Below are 27,793 nucleotides of genomic sequence, written 5' to 3'. Positions count from 1 at the left end.
CACATTCTCACTGTGAAACTAGTCAGCGGGAGAGCACAGCCATCAGACACCAAACAGATTTACTGGGAGACGAAGAAAGATTTTCTGAACTTAAAAAAAACGTGAGGGGTGTATCAAAACAGTCAACTTGCAAAGTGAGGAAACAACTAACCGTTGCAGAAATATGTGGTCATTTCCTGAGCCCTGTGCTCTGAGGAGTAACCAACATAAGATGTTTTCTAACAGACAATCTGTCATTTATGGGCTTTTCATGCTACGCCATACGCACTGGAGCAGGTAAGGACAACTTTTCACTTCCTTTTCATGCTCTTTTTTTAGAGTAGTTTTTCAGTAGGTGAAATATAGATTGGCTTATTTCCCTCCTCCCGCCATATTCTTTACTCATGGAAAGAGTCCAAAATGATCACTGAAAAATAATGAGCGATATATGTCTGCAGCACTGATGACTGGACAATTTAGAAATAAAATGATTATTTTATGGGTTAAAGTGACAGCATATTAGAAAAGGGTAACTTTGCAATCAGTCCAAATTATTGCCGCAGGTACTGTAGTAGGACAAACAGCTAAGATGTTCAAATAATCTATTAGAATAAAGGGGCATCAAGTGTAAATTTTGCTTTTAGTAAGAAGAACTGTGAAAGATGTAAAGAACTCCAAGTGACATCATAAAAGCAGAGAATCAGCTTCTAGTCTTTGATAGAAACCCAAATGAATAAACTTTGTACCCAATTTCTTTGTAAATCTGGACTAGATATGTATCTTTAACCTTTGCAGAGTTGCGATTTATAGTCATTCTGAGACTGCGCGGGCAAAACATTTGCAGTGAAGTTTACAGCATGAGCACATGCACACAATAAGAATCATAAATATGCAGTCAGACCATAAAAAGATATAATTTCACACGGGCTTTTGGTGACTGCCTCACAGCATAAAAGCAGAACTCTGACAGACTAGCACCAGATGGAAGTCTTCTTGTAGCACAGTGCACTTTTGCATGTTGTATTTGTTGTCTTTCGCAATATACTATTTCTATATGAAAGGTTTTCCACATTTCAAAAAAAGTTATTTGTAGGGCACTTATAATAATTGCATGATGCCACCAGCCTATCACTATTCCATGATTCCTGGAAATGTTCAACTATTGTAGGCCAATGTTTTAAAAGGACCTGCCCTGCCCACAATCAGTTGTAGCATTAGACATTGACCTGACTGTGCCTGCCTTTTCGAATGAGCACCTTCTGGATTTTATAAATGGAAAAAATACCTACATAGATTCTAGATAAGAGGTTCAGAAGCCCCCATGTGAATTAGGAACATAAGTCCCATCAACTTTCAATGGGGTTCCTAAGACGCTTCTGTCTTAAGTACTTATTCAACCCCCTTGTTGTAGAATCTGAGCACCGCACAGTGTTTAATGTATTGACCTCACAGCATTCCAGTGAGGAAGGGAAGTGCTATTATCCTCATCAGACAGACAGGAAACAGAGCTCAGAGGGTATGTCTACACCAGTGGTCCCCAAACTTTTTACCTCACACCCCTCTTTACCCCTGAAGCCAGGGCCGGGAGCAGGGCTGCGGCTCCAGAAGGCAGACATGGGTAAGGGGGGCAAGGCTGGGGCCACAGCTGAAGGCAGGACCAGGAGTGGAGCCTTGGCCAGGGGCCAAGGCCAGCAGCCCGGGCCACAGGCATGGGGGTGGCAGTCGGGGCCGGGGGCAGAGCCTTGGGCGCAGGACTAGCAGTAGGGCTCTGGGCGCAGAGCCCTGGACACGGGGCCGGCAGCTGGGGTCCTAGGTGCGGGGCCAGCAGCTGGGGCCAGCAGCTAAGGCTGGGGCCAGGAACGAGGCTGGGTGGTGCTCCCTCTCCACCACAGCACCAGCTGTGCCCCCCTACAGTTTCTCTGCGCCCCCCTAGGTGGGCACGGCCCACAGTTTGGGGACCTCTGGTCTACACTGCAGCTAGGAGCAAACCTCCCAGCCTGGGTACACAGACTTGTGTTAGCCGGGCTCATGCTAGTGCTCTAAAAATAGCTGTGTGGACATTGCAGTATCAGCGGAGGCTCAGGTTAGCCAACCAGCTCAAGCTCAACCTGGCCCTTGGGTCTGAGCTCAGGTGGCTAGCCTAAGCCTCTGTCATTGCCACAACATCCACACTGCTATTTCTGGCATGCGAGCATGAGCCCTCACCCACCGCAAATCTGTCTACCTGGTCTAGGAGGCTCAGTCTCAGCTGCAGTGTCAACACGCTGAGATAGGCTAAGTGACTTGCTCAAGGTCAAACAGGAAGTTGGTGGGGAGCCTGGAGCTGAATCCACATCTCCAGCTGCACCCTACACCTTTCTGCAGCGCTTTTCAAGATACTTCCAAGTATTTGTGACAATTTTACCTGGTATCATCTACACTTGCAATTAACTGTGCAGGCAATTTTGCTCTCAGCAAAGCTTGTAAGTGCAAAAATGAGAGGCCAAGTTGAGGGTCTTTAAAAATTTTGCCCAGAATATTCTTGGTCAGAATGAGTATTCTTGTCTGGTGCAGGAATATGGGTTGGAAGCAGGGGGGTGCAAACAAATTTAAATTCCACTCCTTTGGGGGACACATTCTGTGCCCCCACTGTGGCCCCGGGCCACAGGAGCTCAGTTCTTCCCGCTGTGGCCCCAGGGCTGGAGCACCTCACTCTCAACACTGGAACCCTAGGGCCAAAGGAACTTGTTCTCCCCGCCAGGGCCCCAGGGCTGCTGTCAATTACTGGGGGGGGGGGTGCCTCTGCTTGCCGCCCCCCACCCTTGTGCATGCCCCTGATTGGAAAGAGTACCAAAAGGAGAAAGGGGTAGGTTAGCTGTAGTGACAAAAATGGAAAGATTTATAAGAGAAATTGCCAGTGTGGTCTGCCCCCACCAATAAACCATGTGTGGGTAGGAGGGTGGGGAATCATAGAACCATAGGGTTAGAAGGGACCACAAGGGTCATCTAGTCTAACCTCCTGCCAAGATGAAGGATTTGTTGTGTCTAAGCCATCCAAGACAGATGGCTACCCAGCCTCCTTTTGAAAACCCCCAGTGAAGGAGCTTCCAAGACTTCTCTAGGCAGTTTGTTCCATTGTCCTACTGTTCTTACAGATAGGACGTTTTTCCTGAGATTTAATCTAAATCTGCTAGGCCATAGTTTGAACCCGTTGCCTCTTGTCCTGGCCTCTGTGGCAAGAGAGAACAATTTTTATCCATCTTTTTTATGGCAGCCTTTCAAATATTTGTAGATGGCTATCATGTCTCCCCCTTAATCTTCTTTTTCCAAACTAAACACACCCAGCCACCAGGCCCCAGCAATATCTCTTTGAGAAGCTCAGTTGTTAGGCTCATGAAGCAGGCCTCCCATGGTCTCTCTCTGGAGAACTTCCACTGGAACATGGGGAGCAGGGCTCCTATGGCCTCTCAGTGAGGATTTGCACCCTATGGTAGGCGAGAAGGGCTGTTAAAATAGCATAGTGGAGTTCCATGGCTACTATCTCTCAGTCATTCCGTATTCTTTGCTTTGCTTACAAATAAAAGGATGGTTTTAAACTGAAACGGAGGAGGCCAGGTTCCATTTCCTAGTACTACAGTTTTGATTCAATTTCGGAGCCTTCAGATTTGTTGCCATATTTTTTGTCTCCTGTTCTTTTGCCTTTGTCCAAAACTGTTTCATTCTGTTTAAGTACAGTTTTAAAATGCGGTTCTACTCCGAGAAGTGACTCTGTAAAAATGGCATCATGGGGTTCCAGGTTTATTGTGCCGCAATTAGCTCCAGAGCAAACGTGCTGGATTTACAAGTAAAAAGAAGCTTGTTTGTTTGTTCTGACCACCAGCCCTGAAAACTGCTTGGATTCTGAAAGTCAAGCTGGCTTGCTTTCTGGGTCATTTATTACATGAAGGAAGCCTGGTAGTAGCTTCATAGTTAGGACTGTGTTCTAAAAATGGACGTAAAATGAGCAATGCGCTCCAATTTTTTTGCTAAAAGAAATTTCTCACAGGGTTAGATTTGAGGCCCTTTGAATTGTCTGTGTAGTTTTTGTCAGATTTTTCATACATTTTTAATGGGCAACCTTTGAGGCCTCTGGCTGAAAAACCTACTTTTCATTGTTGATGAATATTTCTTTTTAAAAAAGCCATCATCTACCTCCACAAAACTTGGTAATGAGGTGGGTCCTGCGCAGCTCATTAAAAAAAAGAAATGTTGGGTCAGCCATTATTTATTGTTATGACTGAAAGTTTATGCCCTATGCACATTGCTGATGGATGGGAGTAGAGCGCCCAGAAACTTAATGTATGGGGGCTAGGCACACAAACCCTTTTTCAATACAAGGCTACATTTTTCTATCATATTTTATCTTGTACCTGCTATGGATACATGTGCAGCTGCTGATGGACTCTTGATACTTCTACCACCACAGGCCCCCTTGCAGAATGCCCAATTAAGTACTGAAGTAATTAGAAAATTAACACACACAAAATCTTCACTGTGAAGCATTTAGAATTGCTACAGACACAAACCCACAAAAAAGCAGGCAAGTGAAACGGGAAGCCACCTAACAGTACATAGTCTGTAGGCCATTGTCACAGATCTGATACGGCACCTCCTCCAGGCCACCCAGCAGATTGCTGTGAAGGACTCAGCCCCTAGGTCCCCAGGGTGTATTAAGCTTCTGGAGTCTGAATGAAGCCCAGCCACTACCCCAATCTTGGGATCCCAAGGCACACCCTCAGAGTGCAACCCAGCATCTAACACTCCCTTCTGGGAGCTGGAACCCGCTGTCCAGCTGCCTAGCCCCTGGGCTCATTGCTGAACCTTCAGACTCCCCCCTACTTAAAAACATCCTCTCTCAGAACTCCACTCCAAGATGTGAGTCTTCTCATTTACAGTTCCCTCTCTCTGGAGGCACGTGGCAGTTGAGAGGAATATAACACAGAGAGACTTTGCTCAGCATTTAACACATTCTTGCTATTTTACTTAACAAAGCACAAGAGAGTATGGATCATTTAGAAAACAACAAAAACACCCTAACTGCAATGCCCCTCATTAGTTCACCATTCCCTTGGGAGTCCTTGGGGGACCATCTGGGCTCAGGAAGTCAGGCAAGCAGCGTTTTCCCTGCATCTTAAGGCTATATGAGCTCCTGTCAGCTTGAGCTGCTAAAAGTGGCCAAAGATCCCAAATACATCCACTGACCTCTCCCCAGACAAACTGGTTCTTCTGGGGAGGCACTATCCTATTCTCTAGAGTTATGACATTTCAGAGAGAAGCAAGCTAAGTCAACTAACTTCTATTGTTATTCTTTTGCCACCAGCCTTTGGAATTTCTGTCTAATATGGAGGCAAAGAGACAACAGAGAAGGCAAAAGGTTGCTCTGTAGCCTATAGAGCTAGCCTGCTTGCTTGCATATATGTCTTTTCTTATGAGTTGATCATTTGCCACATTATAGGGTTGCTATTGGTTTTATAATAGGGTTATCCGTTTGTATTAGAGTACTTTAACTGTAACTCAAGGAACCTACAGGCAACATCCTGTATGTTAAGCTAAAGCAAGTTAACATACATATGATCGAGACCTTTATCTTAGATAGAGCTAAAACATACAGTATATATGTGTGTGACCTTTCACATAGATAAGTGGGCAAGTCAAAGCAAGTTGGTGGTTAAGGCCACCCAAGTTCATGGACTTTTTCAGAGTTAACAGGTACATCACAAAGAACATAGAAATAACCAAAACAGGACAGAAACAACAGAGGTGAGGATGAGCTAATGGTCTCTAATAGTTACGAATATGTCTTAATACACATGAACATGCCAGCCCATAGAGAAAGTGTACCCTAACATTTTTGTGGGTGAGGAAGTTAACTTTGGACATGGAAGGAGGGCACTAAAGATCAGGCCCTATAATAGGGGCAACCCACCATGTTGGGGAAGTTCAGCTTGTTTATTGTTAGTTCGTCATTGTTAGTTCTTAATAGTTAGTTTTAAGTAAACTCTACATTAGTTTCTGTAGTCTTTCTATAGCTTTTAGCTCTAGCTTCTTCTATGGTCTTCATCTCTCATTCAAAACTTGAGGAACCTGGACCATTGAACTCTCTTGACATGCCAGGGGCAAGGCTGGTCCTTTGTCTCTTATCACCAGGTTTTCAAGGAAGGTGTGAGTATATTAATCGAGAAGTCTTTATAGTATATAGTACCATCTGTACTGCTAGAACAATATTATTGCTTTTGTAATTGGTTCTTTATTTGATTATTATTTGATTGCTATTCCATTACTTTTCCATTTATCTCAGTAATAGGCTTAAAGCTGCCTTTTGTTCTCAGTGTGAGTTTCCTAGTCAGACATCCCGATGGTCCCTGCAAATTCTGTGTAGCCTGATTCTGGGACAAGAACCTTATTATCTTCTGATCAGATTAATTGGTGAGGCTATAACCCATATTATCTAAGCAATATTATTAATCTCCCATCAAATGAGGCAACAGCACCTTCAAGATAGTTTGCAGTTTGGTAACGATACATAGAGAGTTCATAATCTTACACAGAATTCATGTGTTGTACAGACAGATTCCCAAAATGTCACATCCTCTACTCAGAAACACACACTTTACCCTTGCCACAAGTACTGTGCACCGCAGACCACATACCACAACCTTCCATCTGCCCACCTTGGGATGCCAGACTTCCACCCCTCTCTTCAACTCCCCTCCTGCACACACACAACCCTTGACTAAACACTTTGAACACAAACAACTACTGTAATGAAAACCCACATCTAGTAGCATTGGGGGGAAATAATCTGGAAAAGGGGTAGGTGCAAAAGAACAAGAGAGGGGAGTGCTTCTAAAAATCTGGCCTCAGTTGTGGGTGCTGAATAAGCACTTTTGGAAATCTGGCCCATAAATGGTTTTGAGCTAGCTAGCCCATTTGAAAACTATGATCGTGTTATCTGTGCTTGTGTGAACTGGGAAATATCTTGTATCGGGGGTAGCCGTGTTAGTCTGTATCCACAAAAACAACAAGGAGTCCGGTGGCTCCTTAAAGACTAACAGATTTATTTGAGCATAAGCTTTTGTGGGTAAAAATCCCACTTCTTCAGATGCAAGAAGAAGTGGGGGTTTTACCCACGAAAGCTTATGCTCAAATAAATCTGTTAGCCTTTAAGGTGCCACTGGACCCCTCGTTGTTTTTGAGAAATGTCTTGAGATTTGATCATTTTGAAATATGATATTCTTAAAGTTGTTGTTGTTGTTTGGGTCTTTTTTGCAGCTCGTATGTGTACAGAAATTAAAATCTGTTACAGTGTGGAAGCACCAGCACTGACCAGGTGAAAATTCCCTAGGGAACTGCCTGTAAGTCTGACCAACGTTTTGCACTCATACGGTTGTGTTTTAAGATGAAAAGTGTTGTGTTTTGTAGCAGTCTGTTATTACCTAGATTGGGCAGCTCCGGTGACAGATGGAGTGAGAGAATGTTCAAGAGCACCTGATAGGTATATTGGGATGAAATTAAGAAAGGGCTCATTTAGGTTGAATGTCAGAAATAATTTCTAAATAATTAGTTCAATTAGACTGAAGAATAATCTCCCAGGCAGAAAGGAGGAAGCTCCATTGTTTGAAAGTAAACATTTAACACTCAACTGGACACAATCCTGTTCTCCCTGAGTCTACAATGGTGAAAAGTGTACTCAAATGAACCAACACCAATCCTCACCAAGAGGTGTGGAAAAACCTGCCAATTCTCATAGGTATAGGCTGCAATAGTAGTGGCACCTATAGTAAGGTAACCTATCATGTCCCATTATAAGATGCAGTATTCAGTTGCTTATAACTTTGCCAAATGTCAACCACTCAGACTGAAATCTTCCATGCCAGGTGTCTGCCTCTTGGGGAATATATTTTCGAAAATGTCAGCAGAAATGTTTCAGCCGTATCTCAGAACGAGGTTAGGGGAAAATACGTAGTTTAACATATTAGAAAATGTTTACAGTTGTTTTGCTGAGAGACTCTAGCACCTCTAAGCTTTGGAGCAGGGGCTTGAAATTTGCCAAGAGGTTCACCGTCGTGTCAGGGGCGTGCCTTTTTGCCAGTCCCACGAAAATCTGTCTGGATCTAGCCAAGTTATGCTCTTCCAAAAAGCACATTTCACACAAGCCCAGTAGAAGTTTGTCAGCTAAATTCTCCAGAGTCTACACTGCGCACGCTCCATTCTAGGCTTCAGGGGACTCTGTGGCATTAGGCACGAACACATTTCGGGGAGGGCACTAGGAAATCTGAGATATAACTGGTTAGACCCAGCTCTCTGCAGTGAAGATGCTGAAGCCCCAGGTTGCGGCCCAGCTCCAGAAATTCTCAGCCTACGGTAACCAATCAGTGTAGATGCTCAAGCCCTCTGTTCTCTAACCCAGGGTCCACCAACTTGAGTTCCACTAATCCTGGGCTTCCATTACAGTGTTGACATACCCTGACAGCTGGAGATTCTCTCTCCTGTGTTCTCAGTATGTCTACATTGCAATAAAACACCCGCAGTAGGCCTGTGTCAGCTGACTCGGGTTCGTGGGTCTCAGACTGTGGGGCTATAAAATTGCAGTGTAGATATTTAGGCTCATGCTGGAGCCTAGGGAGCTAGGCAGCCATTCTGTGACAAATTCCAAGGTTTTTTTTTTCCCATTCCACTATGGAAAGATTTTTTTTTTCCAAACCTTGGATTCTTTTTATGGCATGGAAAAATCTTGTTCCTTATCAGCGCTAATTAAAAGAAATATTGAAAACTGATAGAATTCAAGTTTCAAGGAACCCACATAAAATGTCCCAATGCACAGCACAGCCCTAATTCATTACCTGACACCATCCATAAATATGCACTGAATGAGACAGCAGTCATGTAGAAAAAATAGTATGTGATCATAATTTGGCTCCCTTGTGTATGTGCATTAGAGGTTTCATGGACAGCCCTAAACCTGGCATTTCCTAACTTCTGAGCACCTGACTCTGCAAACTTAATTTTCATTAAATATAGATATTTATATGTAATAGTTATAGAAGACAAGTGGACAAGGCAGTATCTGTGCTGCCAGAGTGACCTTGAACATGACCTAGGTTGGCAAGACCACACATGGGCCTGATTCAGCTGAAGTGAATGGGACTCTTTCCACTGACTTTAATGGGAGCTGGATTCATCCCCATGATAGTAGTATGAGTCTGTGGTAACCTGATTAATTATTGAGAGGCAACACAGACCCCAACCCTCACATGCCAATCTAGGCGCCAAGTGGAAAGCCAAGAGCCCTGGCACATGTCCACAATTCCCCACCACAATGATACCTTACAGAGGCACAGGAATCTGCTTACAGAAGTGCACCAAGGGCAAAATGGTGAGCAACAGCAGACAACTGCAAAGAATACTGCGATTTTCCAGGCTGATTGTAAAGAACTCAGGGAGCCATAGCACAGCTCGCATTGCAAGACACAGATAATACTATGGACAGGATGTAAGGGAATGGTTAGTAGTGGATGAATGAAACTGTGCAAGGTTCCAAAAGTCATTGAGAACATTTCACACAGTCTGTATGGTTAGTGATGTTACAATACTTAAATCTGTCACTCTAGGTTCGTTAGTGCCCACCAGTGAAATCAGTGTGGCATTTTGCCAACACAGAAGGAAAGGAAATAAAGAATCTACATTTTTAGAAGCAACCTCCCTATAGGTCACTTCAATGTTGATGACCACAAATGAGTAGTTGGTATCAATTTTACAGTCCACAGAAATACACAGCTCCTCAGAATCCTTTTTGCAGATCAATCACCGTTCGAGTCAGCAAAAGCTGATGGGTGCTATAACAAAGCAAAATTCCTGTTGACTTCAATGGGCGTAAGACCAGGGCCATAAAGTGAACTAAACTGCTTTATATATACGTTAGACAAAAACCCCTTGATGAGCCAAAATCATTAACTGAATACATGCCTGGGCTTAAGCAATGACAACTAAATACATTTTCAAACAAAATGGCTGAAAGCCAGTTCCTCCTTTAATTCCATGTAAAGATCTGACTTCTGGGTCATGTGTTTTAACTCCAGGAGCTAATGGCATCACCTAACACCTCTAGCAGGACAAACTAGCAACTCCCTGCTCTGCAATGGGCATTAGTGATCTCATCAGCTTCTGCAGTAAAAAAGCTGGACAAATTCTCACTTGAAATGAAATCACAATTCAGGGTGCAGGGTCCTCTGAGAGATTTGGGGTCTCAAACTGTGCATTTTTTAAAAAGCATTTTCACTTCATTAAATTAAATCAAATGTATCCTGTGGACACTAAAATATTTTCGAGAGAACAAGGAGTACCCAGGGCAATTTCACATGCTGTATTGGCCCAATACCTGCTTGTTTTACTCACATGATTATTCCTATCGATGTCAGTGGGATTACTTGTTTGATTAAAGGTGGGAGCCATAAAGGTACTTCGGAGCCTGAGCCCAGTTTTTAGGCACTACTGTGATCCATAACCTCCCATTTGGCTGCCGCCTAACCCTAGAGGTGCCTAAACCCACTGAGCACTTAAGTTTTTGCAGTAAAAGTTCCCTAGGCACCTACGTTTCTGCCTCTGGGCATGTGCCCTGCTGATTCACGTTAAGTGTCTAGGCATCTATTCCCACCTAAGCCCTGGAACAAGCTATAAACCTGGGGGAAGCTAGGTGCTCCTCTGCCTAAGTTGCCTGTGGAGCCCGATCTTGTAGGTTTGCTCAGAGGGCACTTAACTCCACCTTCAAATCTTTAGCCCAATGGTTAGGATGCTCACCGGGATCTGAGAGAATCCCAGTTAAGTGCCCCCTGCAGCTGATGAAGAGAAAGGATTCAAACAGGTATCTGCTGCCTCTCAGCAAGTACCCTAACTACTGGGCTATAAAGTCATTCTAACTCTTTCACTGTCCCAATGAATATTTAACTATTTAATTAAAGAGGAACAACTTCAATAGAAAGTGGCAAAGAGTCCTGTGGCACCTTATAGACTAACAGACGTATTGGAACATAAGCTTTTGTGGGCGAATACCCACTTCTTCAGACAGATGTAGTGGAAATTTCCAGTGGCAGGTATAAATAGGCAATCAATAGGCGAGGCTGTGGGAGTCCCACATCAGAAGATTCCATAGCCCTCAAGCCTACACTCAGAAATGCTTTCAATGTGGTACCTGCCTGCCACTGCCAACCACTATATATATGGATTGGACTAGCAGCAAGGCTAGCCACCATGTAGAGCCTTCCTCCTCCTACAAACAAATCAATTTACTACCAATATTTTGTCAGCTTCAACTTTGCCTTGTAAATCTGAAAGAAGTCATAAATAAATGTGACATTTTCTCACGTAGAACAGACCAGAAACATACACGCTGGACGAGTGCGAGAAATAGAAGTCACAGGTCTACATAAAGGGTATTTTTGCAGCCAGCTCTGAGCCTGATTGTACAATGTGGTGCACCCTTACTTCCTGTTAACTTCAATGGGAGCTAGGCATGCTCACCGGTGAGTATTCACAAAATGGAGCTGCCATGTGCAAGGAATGCAGTGTGTCAAGCTGCATTTGACTCTTCATTTTCAGATGGGTTTTATAGTGGCATCTAATACTATCTCATTAATTCTGACCATATTTTACAGCCCTTTGTATCCAGGCAGCAAAGACTTCCAGCCCCATGTTTCTACGATTCTGTGACCTGATGAACTTGTTGCCTGCAACAAACTGACTTTCAGTGGAATGCCCAGAGGAAAAATAAAAGCAGTTTTGTTGATATCATTTTTATTTAAAAAATGACAGTGAAAATATCCAAATTATCCCGATGATAAACTCACAGCTTTAGCTCTTTGTGACATCAGCTAGGGCCCACTACTGTAAACCTGTAGCTCTGGGGAAGGACATCTCCATGAGTGTTACCCTGTGGAGATTCCCCTATGGTGGACCTTCCCCTTGCAAAATAGGTTATAGGGCCCACCCCTAAACCTCCAAATAATACCTCAAAATAATTCTAAATGGCCAACGTTGTTATAATGAGCAATGAGCCTCTCCCCTCTAAGTCCAGTCCAGGTGGTCAGAGAACAAATGTTATCACCTGACAGTGTCTGATGGCTTATGTGAAGGATCAGAAAACACTAGCATCTCAATTAGCACTTTTAGTTTCAGCTCTAGTAGTGAGGATATGTGTACATGACTGTCCTTTACTGCTTGGTCCTTGCCTTTTAGGTGCCCCGTGGACCCTTTAGGGCAGGGGTAGACAACCTATGGCACGCGTGCCAAAGGCGGCACGCGAGCTGATTTTCAGTGGCACTCACACTGCCTGGGTCCTGGCCACCGGTCTGGGGGGCTCTGCGCTTTAATTTAATTTTAAATGAAGCTTCTTAAACATTTTAAAAATCGTATTTGTTTTACATACAACAATAGCTTAGTTATATATTCTTGACTTATAGACAGAGACCTTCTAAAAACGTTAAAATGTATTACTGGCACGCGAAACCTTAAATTAGAGTGACTAAATGAAGACTCGGCCCACCACTTCTGAAAGGTTGCCGACCCCTGCTTTAGGGTATGTCTACATAGCAATTAGACATCCGTGGCCGGTCTGTGCTAGCTGACTCAGGGTCCCAGGACTCAGGCTGTGGGGCTGTTTCATTGCAGTGTAGACATCCAAGGAGGCCCCAGCTGGTTGGCCTCTAGGCACCATTGCAATATAAATGTTAAATAATAATCATAAAGCATAACCGTCAGATTGATAAAATATAACAACTGATTTCAGGTACAACAGAGAAAACCTGCAGGCAAATAAAAATCGTAAAACTACCCAACTAGCTTGGCTAATTAGTTGTGTAATAACAGAAATCTTGATTATAGAAAAGAAATATTAGGTAAGAAATTAGAATCTTGCTTTGAAGGGGACAACCCTGTTCCACCAAAGTCAGTGGCAAAGCTCCCGCTGAGTCCACTGGGAAAATAATTCAGCCCTTATCTCTCTCACTTTCTCTCTGTACCGTCACCATGTCATGTAGGGTCTGTATACTAGGCAATCAGAGGTGTGATTGCATCTTGGGGAGGCATAGATCTGCTAGCTTTAATGTTGCTAGCGTGGCTAAAAATAGCAGTGCAGATGCAGCAGAGCAGAGTTCAGAGCGAGCTGTGGAAGCCCACCTGGAACACTGGGTACAGACTTGCATTACCAGCCCGCATTGGAGCCCGCCCTGCAGTGTCTTCACAGCAGTTTTTAGTGCGCTAGCTACATTAAAGCTAGCGCAGAATTCCTACCCAAGCGGCAGTCAGTCCTCTGTGCGAAGCGTAAATCTACCCTTGGTGTTGTGCTGCTGTTTGACATCCTCCTCAGTGACTGTATTTCCTCTCATTATAGCTAAACCACTTACCATTAACTCTCCTTTTGAAGTGGTAGGAATGCAAAGCTAGAATATAGCACAAGAGTCATAGTGACTTCTAATTAAAAGACATGGTCCCTTGATAATGGAAGTTAAAATATTCATTGCAGTAGCCCCCAGAGGCCTTAACCAGGTCCAGGCTCCATTGTGCTAGGTGCTGCACAAACACGTAACAGTCCCTGTCTAAAAGAGTTTACAGTCTAAGTATTTTTCTTTTGCCTTGTCTCTATCAAAAACAAACAGTGTAGGATGGACTTCAACCACTGTCTGTTCCCTTTTATGCCATGATCCTGCAAAAACTTATGCATGTGCTTACAGTTATGAACCTAAATAACTCAATGAGATTGAACATGCGCATAAGTTAAGTAGGTGCCTAAGTATCTGCATGTTCGGGGCCTTCCTTCTGTTACCCATCAGCCCTGTTTTTCTCTGTTTTCCTTAGAATCTTGTCTAACCGAGGCAAATTTCCTACAGCTTTCCCATTGCTGCTAACACTGGTACCGCTGCATTGCAATTAGCAATTTTGGAAGCTCAGCATACAGACAAGGTAAAAATGAACAAAGTGTTGATTAGATTTGCTCTGAAAAAGTCTAATACTCTTAACATAGTGTTAAAACCAGGATGTCTAGATTAGGGCTCCCAATGTTAACACTGCTGCTGCCGAGCCACTCTCACCATCAGTGAGCATTTACTAGCTCTCTAGCAGAGACAAGGCCATGTATTGCATAGTTTTGCTTACGAGAAAATATGACCTCTTCATAACAGCAACATGCAAAGACACCTTTAAAAGTGCAAGGAGTCCGGTGGCACCTTAAAGACTAACAGATTTATTTGGGCATAAGCTTTCGCAGGTAAAAAACCAAGTGGTTTTTTACCTGCGAAAGTTTATGCCCAAATAAATCTGTTAGTCTTTAAGGTGCCACCGACTCCTTGTTGTTTTTGTGGATACAGACTAACACGGCTACCCCCTTATACTTTAAAAGTGCTTCACATTTGTCTCTTTGACAATGCCCATCTGTTTTAGATGGCTGGTGCCTACGTCAGTTATACAGCATCTTAACAATCCTAACTGGTTCATTATTATATCTAAAAGCAAAATGTATAAATGAAAATAAAAATAAGAATAATTTCTACCAGTACTGAAAGACCATACAAACTGAACTATCTCTTTGCTGCTAGAAATGGTCCCTTCAGTTAAGGGCTGAGGTATGGGTGGGAAGCTGGCACCTGTTCTTTGAATAAACAAGAGGCCTTCAGGTTTCAAAGTGGCCATCACAGCTTTCACTAATATGACAAAATCAACTTACTTTTTCTGGATACTTTCCCCTGTTGTTTGTGCACTTTGTTTTAAATAGGATGGACCCCCTCCTCTGCCTTGCAGATTGCTTCAACCACTACTTCCTCCTTTCTCCTCCTTTCCGTTTAACTCTTTGGTTTGCTGTTTCTCAGGCTCCATAATTAAGCCTTTTGGTCTCCCTTTTCTTCCCTGGCTTTGGTCTATGAATAGATCATTTGTACTTCTCCACCATTAATGCGTGTGTGGGTGTGTGCTACTTTTTTCAGCTGGTTTCATAGTTGACAGGAAGAAGGAGTGTGAAGACTTAATAAATACGGTTTGGCAGGGAAGGTGGTTTTCTTTAGCTTTTATCCAGAAGTCACTTTGCATTCTCTGTCAGGGGATCTTTTCCTGATCATTCATTTTTAATGCTATCATAGGAAGTATTACAGATATATCACCAAATGCCTTTAACAGTGACTTGATTCTCCACTATCTTCCTTACACCTTGTGTAGCCACATACTGGTTTGCTCCTCCTGTGAATTTGTAGTGTGGGTAATGACAGGAAGTTGCAAGAGACACCAAGAGACATCTGAGGTCTTGTGTTGGGGTTGGTGTGTTGCGCAGCTGCTGCTCTGTGTGCCTTCCATACATCTAATTCTCTTTAACAGATGATTCATGAGGCTCACAGTTGTCTCACTGATCCATCCTACAGTATGATCCTATGGGCCTGATTTTCATTTGTACTAAGTCCCCTTTATGTTCATCTGGCAGCATAAATAGGCCCTGAAGGGGTAGAAATAGACCTCCTGGAATACTCCCTATACAGATGGTCTCCTTAGCTGGTGTAAGCACTTTATACTGGCCCTGCTCCCAGCATCTGGCATAAGAAGGATGTCAGGATAGGGAGGGGGCAACCAGTGCTTAATTTGTAATGAAAGAGATGCTGGGGATCAAGCAATATTTTTTACATTCATAAGTGACGTGGCAAGCGCAGAGGTGCTGGTGCTATGAACTACCAAGCCTAGAGGTGCCGGGGCACAGCCTTGGCACAAATTAAGTACTGGGACAAGCCAGGGATGGAGCAGGAACATAACTGCAATGCACCGTACTACAGTTATTCTCTGCTCCCCATCAGGCTGCTCTAAATTACATGGGAGGCTGGGCAAGTCCCTGCAGGCCTAAAAACATGAGGAGTGCAAACCAGCTTCTCCATCTGCCTCCTTCCAAAACGTAGGGGCAGGAGAACTGAGACCTCTGATTCTAAGTAAAGAGCATCATCCAGCTGTTCTGTGACTTCTCCTGCCATTACGGGAAAAACTCTGCCCAGTCTTGCAGAAGTGCAATTGAGAGAGAGAGGAATCAGGCAGTGTTCCTCCCCAACCCATGTACCTATTGGGCTGGCTATATACCTGTGAGCGCTTGGCAGCGGATACAGCCAAAATGTTTAAGGCACCATTACCTGGAAGGATTGGTCAGCTGGCTTGGGGTGATCTTCACCTGTCAGAGAACTTTATCTTAAAAGGAGAAGAGACTGAGACAAAGCAGTTACAGAAAAAGCCCGTCAATTTAACAGATTATTGATAATAAATAAAAGTGGGCAAACAACACATGAAGGGGACAGTGTGTGAAACAGGAAACAGCTCACCAAGTACCACTCTGACTGCGCGTACTGCTAAGAAAGTACAAAGTGTTCCTTCAGCACAAAGGGTGGGAGTCTTAAAGGTGCCGTACCCTTACAAAGACAGGCTCTTTGGCCCATGTTGTGTCTCCAAGATCCATGTGCTGAGAGGGGCCTTTATGTGTAGATCTTCCTTGCCACATGTGGAAGGGTGAGGCACAGCTGCCTCCATGGCCCTGGCCTCCCATTCCTGGGACCCCTGAGGTTTTCACAGGAGTTGTGGGAGAGGCAGGCCATGGAGGAAGGCACACTATAGAGTTGCTCAGGGAAAGATAATACACCACTGCTCAACTCCACTGCTTTAAGGGGATTTGGTAGCATCTCCTTCTGGGGAAGCCTTGATAGCACAGCTCCGATGGAGCCATGCTGCCAGGAAACAAAAGGAGATTCCTGGGCTCCAGAGCCAGTGCAGAGGCACTGTGCCTCCATTGAATGGCCTTGGCCTTTTGTGGACCCCCCAGGGTCGTTGGTCCTTGGAGGGAAAACTGACAGCTGCTTCCTTGGATGTTCCCTGACAGAAATGTATGGAGCGGAACTCTATGAACTCCCTGCCCACAATCACTTTATACATCCAAGTTTCCAAAGAACTTCTTTTAGATAACCAAAACTTGCTCTTGTCAATTGAACTTGTGTGGTGTGAGGTTATGTGGCTTTTTGAAATTGCTGAAAGAGTTGTGAATAACCTATTAAATCAAAAATCCCCACCCAGTATACAGTGAGAACAGAAACTGGGCTGCACTGCGTTGTATAATAGTAGGCACTTGATGCCTACAGAAATGCAGCCAGAAAATCTCACTATACCCTGAAGTTTCTTGACAACAAACAAACCTGAGAGAAAAATATTTTGGGAAATGTTTGTAGAGATTCCCCTGTTCCTTTCTCTCAGGAAGTGGTTTATTACACTCCGGGCAGTTGAGAACCCCTCTCCAAATGCCACATCTGGTATCCCTAGCCTCTGTTTGCCAGAAGCTGGGAATAGGCGACGGGGATGGATCACTTGATGATTACCTGTTATGTTCATTCCCTCTGGAGCACGTGGCATTGGCCACTGTCTGAAGACAGGATACTGGGCTAGCTGGTCTGACCTATTATGGCTGTTCTTATGTTCACATGGAGAGCGATTTTCTAAAGTGACTAGTGATTTGGGGTACATTTGTTTTTGGGTGCCCAACTTGAACTGCCTTAAAGAGGCCTAATTTTCAAAAAATACTGAGCACCCATCCCTGAAAAGCAGTCCCCTTACAGTGTCTCAAGTAGGGCAACCAAAAAATCACTAGTCATGTTGGAAAACCTTGGCCTTAACTTCTGAATTATTTCCTTGGCCTTGTTTCATCATGGTTGCCTCATGGAGTTACTCAATATACTTCCATGGATCTGCAAAGGTTATGTTGCAGGGGAGCAGCCTTAGGCTCTGTCCTGAAAAACCATGACACATACTTAGCTTTACAATGTTAGTAGTCCCATGAAGACAACAGGACTATTCAAATGCTTAGAGTTATGCATATATATTAGGGTTTGAAGCATGAGGGTTTAGTTTCTACGAGGGGCTTCACAGGAGCACATTCGCCTGATGTATTGGCCACCACACTTTCCCAGCCCACTGCTGCTTACTTTGGGGGTTATTCCTAGCACCCCTGGCAGAAGTTGGCATACACAAGAGTGAATCCAGTCAATGATATTTACAATTGTATGAGGTAGTTTTAAAACTCAATACAACATTGTCTATCTATCAGAGAAAAAATTAAATGACTAGATGGTTGCCCAGAACTCATAAAAGAACAGAAGCAGCTTCTGAAGCAAAGGAGCTAATGCATTACAGCAAAGGCTTCATCTTCTGACAAGCAATAAGTGCTCCTAGACCAAATCAGATTAGTAATATAGGCTACTTATCTAGACATGTGCTGGCAATTTCCAAAGGCTTCCTGTTCTCTTTATAATAATAATACTTAGCACTTCTACAATGATGTCCAAAGTGACAGACAAACATGGACTAATTAATCCTCACACACCCCTGAGAAGTAAATAAACAAGTATTATCATCCCCCTGGTTTAGATGGGGAAACTGAATCAGAGAGGAGAAGTGACTTGCCCAAAATCATATAGCAAGACAGTGACAGAGCCAGCACTAAAAGTCAGGATTATCTGAGTGCCAAAGTCATTCACTCTCCTCCAGAGTCAGGGTGCCGGCTGCAGCAGGGTTACTCTCCTAGCAACACACTGGACACAGCTGATCGTGGAAGGGGCTGCCTAATTGATTGCATTTCCTGATTGATGGAGGGATAGACTTAGCAGTGCCCAGAGATTGCTGGCTACTCAATGTGTTGGGGTGACTGTTCTCCATCCTTGATTCCCCTGATCTCACTTCCTGACTGAATTTCTGGCTCACCCATAGGCTCTGGCATTTGGCTTCTGATCCCTGACTCTGACCTTTGGCTTTGCTCTTGACTGTGCCCCTGCATGGGCCATGGTCCTGATTCTTGAATCTAGCTTGGCTCTGCTCTAATCTCCAGGAATGGCCCACTCCTGTGGCTCTCACTTTCAGGCATGACCACCCTCATCCCAGTTGTCCTTGACATCCACACCATACTAGCTCTCAACTGATTCCTGGCTCTTCCAATTGACTGATACTGACTTGGGTGAGGGGTATTTCCACAGAAAGATCTGGGAAGGCCTGTAATGATTTCACCTCATTCCCAACCATGCATTTAGAACAAGCGATAATGAAGAGATCCATCAAAGGTTTTAGCCTGGGCCCAGTGCGTGCTGAGACAGCACTTGGGAAGCTTTGGTTAGTGCTTCATAGATGCCCATGCACTGTAGGCATGTTCAACAAGATGACTAGTTGCTTTAATGTTTAGTCATCATGCATGAATTATTCAGCCTCTACAGCAACTTCATGCACGTGCAAAGTTGTCTGCTAACAACGCTGCTACTCTCATGGATATACATGGGAAAAGGAGGGAAACATGGTGGTGGGGGGGTGTTTAGTTTTTGTGTATGTTTTTGTTTGTTTTGCCTTTGCCAGGGAATGGAAGCCAGGCTGGAACTCTGCTGCTAAATCACTCTCCTCGCAAACACTGTAGTGAATTAAATTTAATTGCTGAGGGTGCCAATTCAAAGAAATCTCTGGTCATAAGTCTCTAACTAGTTTTTACCCTCCGCTTCCCACAAATGATGAAATTTAGTATGGCAAATCAGGATTTATAGAGACATGAGATAAAATCCTGTTCCCAATGGTGCTAGCACTAGATTATTGTATTGCTCGTAATAAAATACTAACAGAGTAGGCAGCCAGTTTGCGCATGATGTGATCTAAAAATAGAAGACTAGAATGAACACAGTTCAGAAAGTGGTTGGTTTGTCTTGTGATTCACATGGCCATTTAAAAATATTTCCTGTTGTGAAGGTATAAACTCTTTTTAAAAAAATACATTTTGGTTGATGAGTTTCTAAGTGTCTTTTTTTTCCAGTTGTCCTTGGTAGAGGAGAATAATTTGCTACTGCAAAATAGTGCAACTGGTAAATAAAATAAAGCATATTTTTGTGTGGTGTCATCATCCATATATTAGCATGATAGAATGCGTCAAAATCTATTATAGTCTATAAGTAAGCAAAGCACGTACCATAGGTTATGGTGTCGCATAGAGGTAACATCTGTAGAGATGATATGGGAGTGGTGGAAGAGCTGATGTGAGTAAACCACATTCACATTTGTTTTTGATATTTTTCTAAAGAGTTTCGCAGAAGTGAAAGAGGAAGAAAGCGGGATTGGTCTAAGCAGAAAGTACCAACGTAAAAAACCTTTTTCCTTATCGTGCGAGGAGAAGCTTTTTATCATTGCACCTTATCTTTAGTGTCTAAGACGTCTGAATGTTCTGTCTTTGCTCACCTGCAAGGTAGTTCTAGAAAACATTTTAACAAACAACATGTCCTTCCTAGATTTGTTCACAAAATAGAATTTATAACTTACCTTTAAAAAAAAAGATTTTTTTAAGCCTGAAATTCTGCTTTTCTATTGGGGTCGGGGAGTGAGAAAAAGAGTGAAGAATATTCTAAATTTACTTTCCTGAAATTCACATTGACTGTTCATTTTCTTTGAGATTGATTTTCTTTTGGGATTTGGTTAAGATTATCAAAAGCATTGAAGGGGATTTAGCCATATATTTCCCATTAAACTTAATCCCCTTTACCATTATATCTGAATATTATTTTCTTTACTTTGGGGATGTAGGTACTATATAATTTCTAGCACTGAACAGCCCGATCAGCCCATATCTTCATTATTTCAGCAGTCCAAAGTAATGACACTGGGATATCTATGGAAATTTCCAAATGCTGCTTCATTCCTTCTTCTCCATTAGCAAAATCCATATATACATGATCTCTCACATCTATTTGTATCTGGTGGCATAGCTACCACCTCCACTTTTGGTATCCCTATTCCCTTTGAGCTATGAGGTACAAACTATTCCCTTTTTCAGTAGATTGCCACCAAAGTAGTGTTCTGCCAATTCTTTACCACATAGGATAGTAAATCTTGTATCTTCTTACTCCCTTTAGTTCAGCATTCTTCTTCGTTATCAGATTAAATAACAACAATCTCTCATGATTCACACACGTACACACTTTAGATAGCAGATAAACTGTATGCTTCATTCTAGTAGTGAGTTATTTTACTAAAAAAAGACTAGTATTAAGAGTTTAAAATTTTTAAAAAACGTTTTCAGAAAGAACACTCATTTCCTTATGCTTCACCTACTGCATGATAGAACTATGAGTTTGTTCTGCTCCCATCAAAATTGGCTACTAAGGAAGTAAGAGTGGGCCGTAAAACAGAAACAAGAATTAAACACCATGAAAGATAAGACCCCCGAAGAAAGAAGATGGAGACTCACTAAACAGTGGTGATCTTTCTGAATACATTCACAGCAGCTAGACACAAGAGTAGGATTTGCAGAAGTGCTCAGCACTGGCCTAGCTCTGTTTCCATTGAAGTAAAGGACAGATTCTGGCTTTTGGAGGCTGGTTAGATGGATGCATCAGAATTCTGGTTACAGGGCAACCATTCCCTTTGAAACAGGCCCCTGACAACAAAGAGACTTCCACAGCAAAGTCTCCTATATGATCCAGTAACTATACGGGATGATGGGCGGGGAGAAGGGGGTGGGGGGTGGAATCCAAACCATTTATGTAGAGGAGGCCTCAGGAAGAACTAGAATTCAATCTTTTGATATTCTCAGAGGTCTTCGATGTCTCATTTTACATCGACTTCCACTTACTTTGCACAAGTTTCAGGGCAGCCATGAATCATCCTATTAGAGTATTACTTAAAGGCTCCCTTTAACCTGGAACACAACAATCATTGTAACTCCTCTTTGGAGGACAGGGGAGAGGACATTTTAAAAAGAAAAAAAAATTCTCCAAATGATATCACAACCTGCACTGTCATCATAAAGACCCTTGCAGTACTTTCTCAGGACCTGACTCAATATAAGATACATCTAACGCACTTTCCACCCCACAGAAGTCATTCTAAGGTTTCTGTGGCCTTGTGTTGGTGTCTATAATTGGAAAATTGGACACATTTTTATAGACTCATTTTGTGTTTCTTTAAGGTAATTGTTACTTTAAAATAAAAGTAGCCAACAGGTACATCAGAATTCACCCTGAGAAAGGAGGGTCAGGATCACAGATTGTATCTGTGAGCAGCTGGAAACACTGCAGCAAGCTAAAAATGTGGGTTTGCTCTTCATGACTTGACTGAGGCATGAGAATTCTTTTGTTTGCTACCCCATCAGCTGCAAAATACAAAGGTCAGAAACCAAAAACTGCCTCCTATTTTTTAAATAAAGAGATAAATTAATTACACTCTTCAGATCATAACATCTAACATTTAAAATCCCTCTTTTTAACTTTCCCAGGATTGCAAACAAACAAACAAAAAAAGAAGAAAGAAAGAAGCATTACTAATCACATCCTCAAGTCCTATTTTTAGGTACAATGTGACCCACAAAACTCCCACTCAGCTGCTACCTAATCCTTTTGGCACCTAAACTCACTTGGCACCTAAGTTTTTGCCTATGAGAATGTAAAGTGCTGCCTAGCTCTGGGCATCTGGGTGTCTATCACCTGCTTCAGCCTGACAGCAATCCATGTACCAGGGGAAAGGTAGGTGTTCCTCCACCTAAGTCATGTGGTGCCTGATCCAGTAGGCATGGTCAAAGGCCACCTAACTCCCCGCAAAACAACCAGAAGGAGGAGTAGAGGTTCTATTATCACTTTTAGCCGAATGGCCAAGACACTCATCCAGGATGTGGGAGACCCCCAGTTCACGTCTTCCCTCTGCCTGATAAGGAGAAGGGATTTGAACAGTGATCTACTCTTAGGTAAGCGCCCTAACTGCTGGGGTATGGAATATTCTGATATGGGGGTTCCCTCAATCACACCTATTCAAGTTGTTCCACCTTAATTACATAATTGAATAATTAAATATTAATCGGGACAGATAAAAAGTTAGAATGACTATAGCCTACTGCAAGGTAACAAATTCCCGTTATATCTCTTCTGTTCATCAGGCAGAGGGGGGGACTTAAACTGTTCCTCTCCCATATCTGAGGGGAGTACCCTGACCACTGGGCTAAAGGTTATAAGGGAGCTCCTCTGCCCCTCCCCCAAGCTGTTTTGTGTGGAGTTAGGCAGCCCCTGAGCACACCTACAAAACTGGGCCCCAACCATGACTTAAGTGGTCAAACATCTATCCTTCCCCAGTTTGTGAATCACAAGCAGAGATAGGTGCCTCCCTGCAGCCTGAACTTGCCTCTGAAAGGGAACAGGGCTTTGCACACATACCTCTGGTCAGTGTCTCCCATTGGCTAGCTTAGGAGGCTTCCTGTCTAGCATGCAGGCTTTGTGGATCCCATTCTGAGGTTCCAGTGTCTCCCCATTCATTGTTTAGGGAGCCTAGGGTGCCTAACTCGGGCCCTGTGGATTGCAGTGTTTTCCTGTGATTTTCTAGGCACCTAAAAGTTAGGTGCTGTGACACTCATCACGACACCTAAGTCACTTTTGTGGATCCAGGCTTTATATAGCACCTGTCATCCAAGAAACTCTGGGCACATTACGGACATCAATATTAACTCCAGTAAAATTAATGACATAACATTGGGGTAATAGTGAAGCCAGTGAGAGCACGATCAGCCCCATTAATTCAACTAACCATAAAGCACTATTGTGCTCTGCCTATGACTCTTGAATGAATATTATAGTTAAGATAAACATGTAATTTTTCACTCTGAGAAGAAATGGGGAAATTTTAGAAGGGCGATAGAATCACTTGTTGATCTGTAGGGGATTTATATGCATAATTTATTTGAGCATGAAGGGGAATACTGAGGAACGGTTTTCACTTTAACATTAGGAAACTTTATGTCCTTCACTTAGCTTTCAAAAGAAGGAAACTTTGGCTTGTATAACTCTGCATACTGTCTAAAACACATTTGCAAGAGAATGGAACAACTATTACTGAGTGGGTTGTTGTGCTTTCAGCACATTAGCACTGTTATTTTTATGAATCCTTGGGGTCTACTTTTTGGTGGGCTAGCCCAAGCAGGCATAAAAGGTCAAAAAGCAAGAAGAGCTTTTGTTAAAACCCCTTCTCTCTCCTCCCTTTCCACATTCTCTGCCTCCCATGTGCTATTGCTTGCACCTCTAGGAGTATGTCTACAGAGTGCACAGGAGTGAGCCTCCCAGCCTGGGTTGGCAGAGCTCATGCTCCAAAAAATAGCTGTGCAGACAGCACTTTGAAGTTGCGCCTAGGGCTAGAGCTTGGGCTCTGAAGCCTTGGGAGGGGAGGATGCATGCTCAGAGCGCTGTGCTGGCTGTGTAGACATGCCTTAGAAGGTAATGCATTAACAAACTTGAGGGAATTCAGAGAAGAGCAACAAAAACAACAAAGGGGCTGGAAGAACCCACTCCGTTTTCTCAGTTGGTGTAGATGGGCTAGTTACTGCAATCTGTTTCTAAGGTGCTTCTCACCTTTGTACTTTATATATGAGTAGTCGTGAGCACAAAAATGCCATTGACTTCAGTGGGAATTACATAAATGTAAGAGTGGCAGCCCCTAAGATTACGGAGCCGTGGTCATCCCTGTTATTACTTTAGAGTGTTCAGTGGCAATGCACGTGCCCTGAATTGCTCAGATGTAGAAAGATGGAAGCAGCACATGACTGTCCTGGAGATCTGTGTACCAAACACCACGGGGGGGACATGGCCGGAGGGCAGTCAGCCATTGGGTCCCATGACTGCAGTTGGTATCCTGTTGACTGCCCAACTAAAAAACTGCAACATTAATGGTAAAACATAGCAACTTCCCCTAGTAACAGGACTTTTACCAGATATAGGACCCATATGTAATCGACCAACATTCAGAGAAAATACAGTGCCAGCAACATGGCCCTAACTTAGGCTTCACACTGGGAGGGGTGACAAACAAAAGGAGAAGCTATGGCATGATAAGGGCTATAACAGTGAAAGATCCCTTGGGGAAAACAGCAATTATATAGCCTGGGAGGATCACATAAGAGGAGCAGAGTGAGCACACACCACTTGTCTGTAGGAATAAGGTGGGGGAGCATTGTCCAAAATCATAGTGAGGGACATTAGCATCGCAGAGCATGCACTCTTCCAAGTGCACTCTACCAAGTGGTATCACCTTGAAATCCCTGTGTGGGTCTAACTCTCACAGCAACACTTCTCCAATATACACGTTTACCTATTTCCAGTAGGGCAGTGACTTCAACAGGGTTGTACACATGTCACTGAGAGATTATCACACATTCTGTTGAAATAACAAATGGGCACCAGAGTTACGATGACCACTGTTTGGTCTATTTTTCTTTACCTCTGCTATCTGTGTTTCTCTCTAACCTGTCCCTACTGCTTAGATCTCGTCTCCTTTCTTTTCTGTACATTTATCTTTCTTCTTTTTTTTCTTTTTAGGTATCCACTCATTCTTTTCAGTCCTTTTAATTCTGCCATTTTTCCTCTTCTTTTATGTGCTCTTTTTTCTTTTTCTTCTGCTGTTGCATTTTTCATCACTTTCTCCTCCATTTTTGTGCCACCCTGCTTTCTCCAGGATTGGTCAGAATATTGCCTCCGAAGTGCTCCCCTTGTAAGAGAGTGCAGAAGGTGAATATTCTCATACATTTCTCTTAGAGGTCTTTTTCCCTCACCCATAGGGAGTCTGACTAGGAATAGACAGATTCCTTCTGCATGTGCCAAAGCTCTTATGGAAGGAGCCTGATCAATTTTCCTTTCCAGCAGCAAAGAGTTAGATACAGAAGAAAATTAACTAGTCCAGGTCACTTTATATCTCACCAAGCTCATGGGATCCTGCACAGGGGCTGTAGTAATTTTACTTTGTAGCCTGTTCGGGGGGGGGGGAGAGTTGGCATATCCTGATGATTGACCAAACAGTAGAATAATTTTTAATTCATGTGTGAGCCAGATGTATACATTGATTGGACACATTTGGCTCATACGCCAGGAGTTTGCCTTGAGGAAAATAAAGAGGAGGCATTTTTGGATTATGTAAAGCAGTCAGTCTCACAGGTAAACTGTGAGTGAATGGTAAGAAATATGTGCTGGACAATTACTAACAGTTGGACAAAAAGCATGTCTTTTACGTACTTTGTTAAATTTTCTTTTTAGTTTTATGTACAGCATTTTCATTACAGAACCAAGAGATGTATCTTTACAAAAATGGATAAAACTGGTTAAAAATATGGAGAGAGAGAGAGAGTAAAAGTGATCAATGTTAGGCAGATAAAACCCTTTTTGGGACTCCAATTTTGTTTCGACTGGTTTTCACATGCAACTATTCTAGTGTGCCTTGGATCTGCAAGAAACAAATCATGTTTCATTTGACTGATTTATATTCAAATAGGAGGCTCAGTGCTTCCCCCATTGCAGGCAGTGGCAAAACAGTTATGGGCTTCGAGCAAAGCTGGATCGGGCCTATACTCAGAACTCAGATAGATGCTTCTCTTTGATTTTATACACTGATTGTGGTATATAACTGAAAACTATTTTTTCCGGATGCTTAATATTCTCTTGTTTTCATGTCAGAATAAATTCTGGGCTAAAGGCAACTGTTCTATTCTCATGACTCAGATACAGTTCTTGCAGCAACCTGTGAAATATTCTAGAGAATACATAGAAGAAGGGAAAGCCTGTGAAAGACCTAAACACAGGCTAATATAACGAAGGGCCCAATCCTGACAAAAGTTATGTGCATGCTTACCTTTTGCATGTAAGTAATCCACTGGGGCAGATACTCAGCTGGTGTAAACTGTCCTAGACACATAGTTTCAATGGAGCTGTCACTATTTACACAACCTGAGGATCTGTCCCATTAACTTCACTGGGATTACTCACATGCTTAAAGTTTAGCACATGTGAACATCTTTGCAGGATCAGGGCCTAATTGCTAAAATGCCTCATAAAACTTTAGGGAGACAAGCTGGGTGAGGAAATATCTTTTACTGGACCAAATTCTGGTGAGAGAGTTACGTTTTCCAGCTTACGCAGAGCTCTTCTTCAAGTGTGGGAAACTAATTCAGAGTGTTACCTGTGTAACCTCAAAAGTTTGTCTCTCACCCACCTTGTCTCTGGAATATCCTGGCACCAACATGTCTACAACAACGCTGCATACATAAAAACCTTGTTTCTCAGTCAGATTACAACAGCTGTGTTTTAAAAACAAAGAGCTAAACCATGTGATTGTAGTACAGTAAATTGTCACACACGAAACAAAAAAAACGTGAATTTTCCTGAATTTGTTTTTTTGTTGACACATGCCAGCCTTTAAGAAGGATATATACATAGTTGTCAATGAAGTATAGTTCTATACAAATTAATACAGTGTCTCATTCCAACAATTATAGCAACTGTATCACTGAATATGTAAATATAAACCTTCACTGGGATCCAGGGTTAAATACAGGTGGTAAGTATGAAACAGGTCTGCCGATGCTCATTTTTAGTTAGAAACAAGGCCTTAAAGCTTTTACTATTATTAATAAACTGAAACCTGTCTTAAAAGCTCCCTCGAGGAACTGGAAACAATTGGCTATTTAACAGAAATAACCCTCTAATAACTAGAGTAGAATTTTAGTTGTGTTTGTGGATACATTGGAGAGAACTCTTAAGAAGGTAGGTTCCCTAATAAAGGTTGTCTCTTTGTTATTATTATCCTTGTACCACTTAAAGGTCCCAACCCAACTGTGTTGAACTCTGTATAAACACGATGAAAAGATGGTCCTAGCCCTGAGGAATCTAATGTATAGATTTCACTGTAATAAAAATAATAGTAAACCAAAGTGTGTCCACTCAATGGGGATCATACACAGGCCCTTCCGCTCACAGGTCTCTAC

The 27,793-nt window shown here is 42.9% G+C and overlaps 1 protein-coding gene across 3 annotated transcripts in view; it reads left to right on the top strand.

Annotated features, from left to right (window-relative positions):
* Nucleotides 1-229: 229 nt before the first annotated feature.
* The window catches only part of LOC311515178 (P2Y purinoceptor 8-like), a 41,325-nt gene continuing 13,761 nt past the window's right edge, over nucleotides 230-27,793 (top strand). The window contains exons 1-2 of one of the 3 annotated variants that reach the window (XM_084618061.1): nucleotides 244-276; nucleotides 7,270-7,352. The gene's annotated coding sequence lies outside the window, so the exon portion shown is untranslated. Of the gene's footprint in view, nucleotides 277-7,269; nucleotides 7,353-13,885; nucleotides 13,951-27,793 lie in introns of those variants that run through there. The other 2 variants (XM_084618063.1, XM_084618062.1) reach the window with 2 other exon arrangements.

The sequence above is a fragment of the Lepidochelys olivacea genome (assembly GCF_965140295.1).
Source record: "Lepidochelys olivacea isolate rLepOli2 genome assembly, chromosome: 1".
NCBI lineage: Eukaryota > Metazoa > Chordata > Testudines > Cheloniidae > Lepidochelys > Lepidochelys olivacea.
The sequence above is the reverse complement of the archived record's forward strand: the minus strand, read 5'-3'. Positions and strand labels throughout refer to the sequence as shown.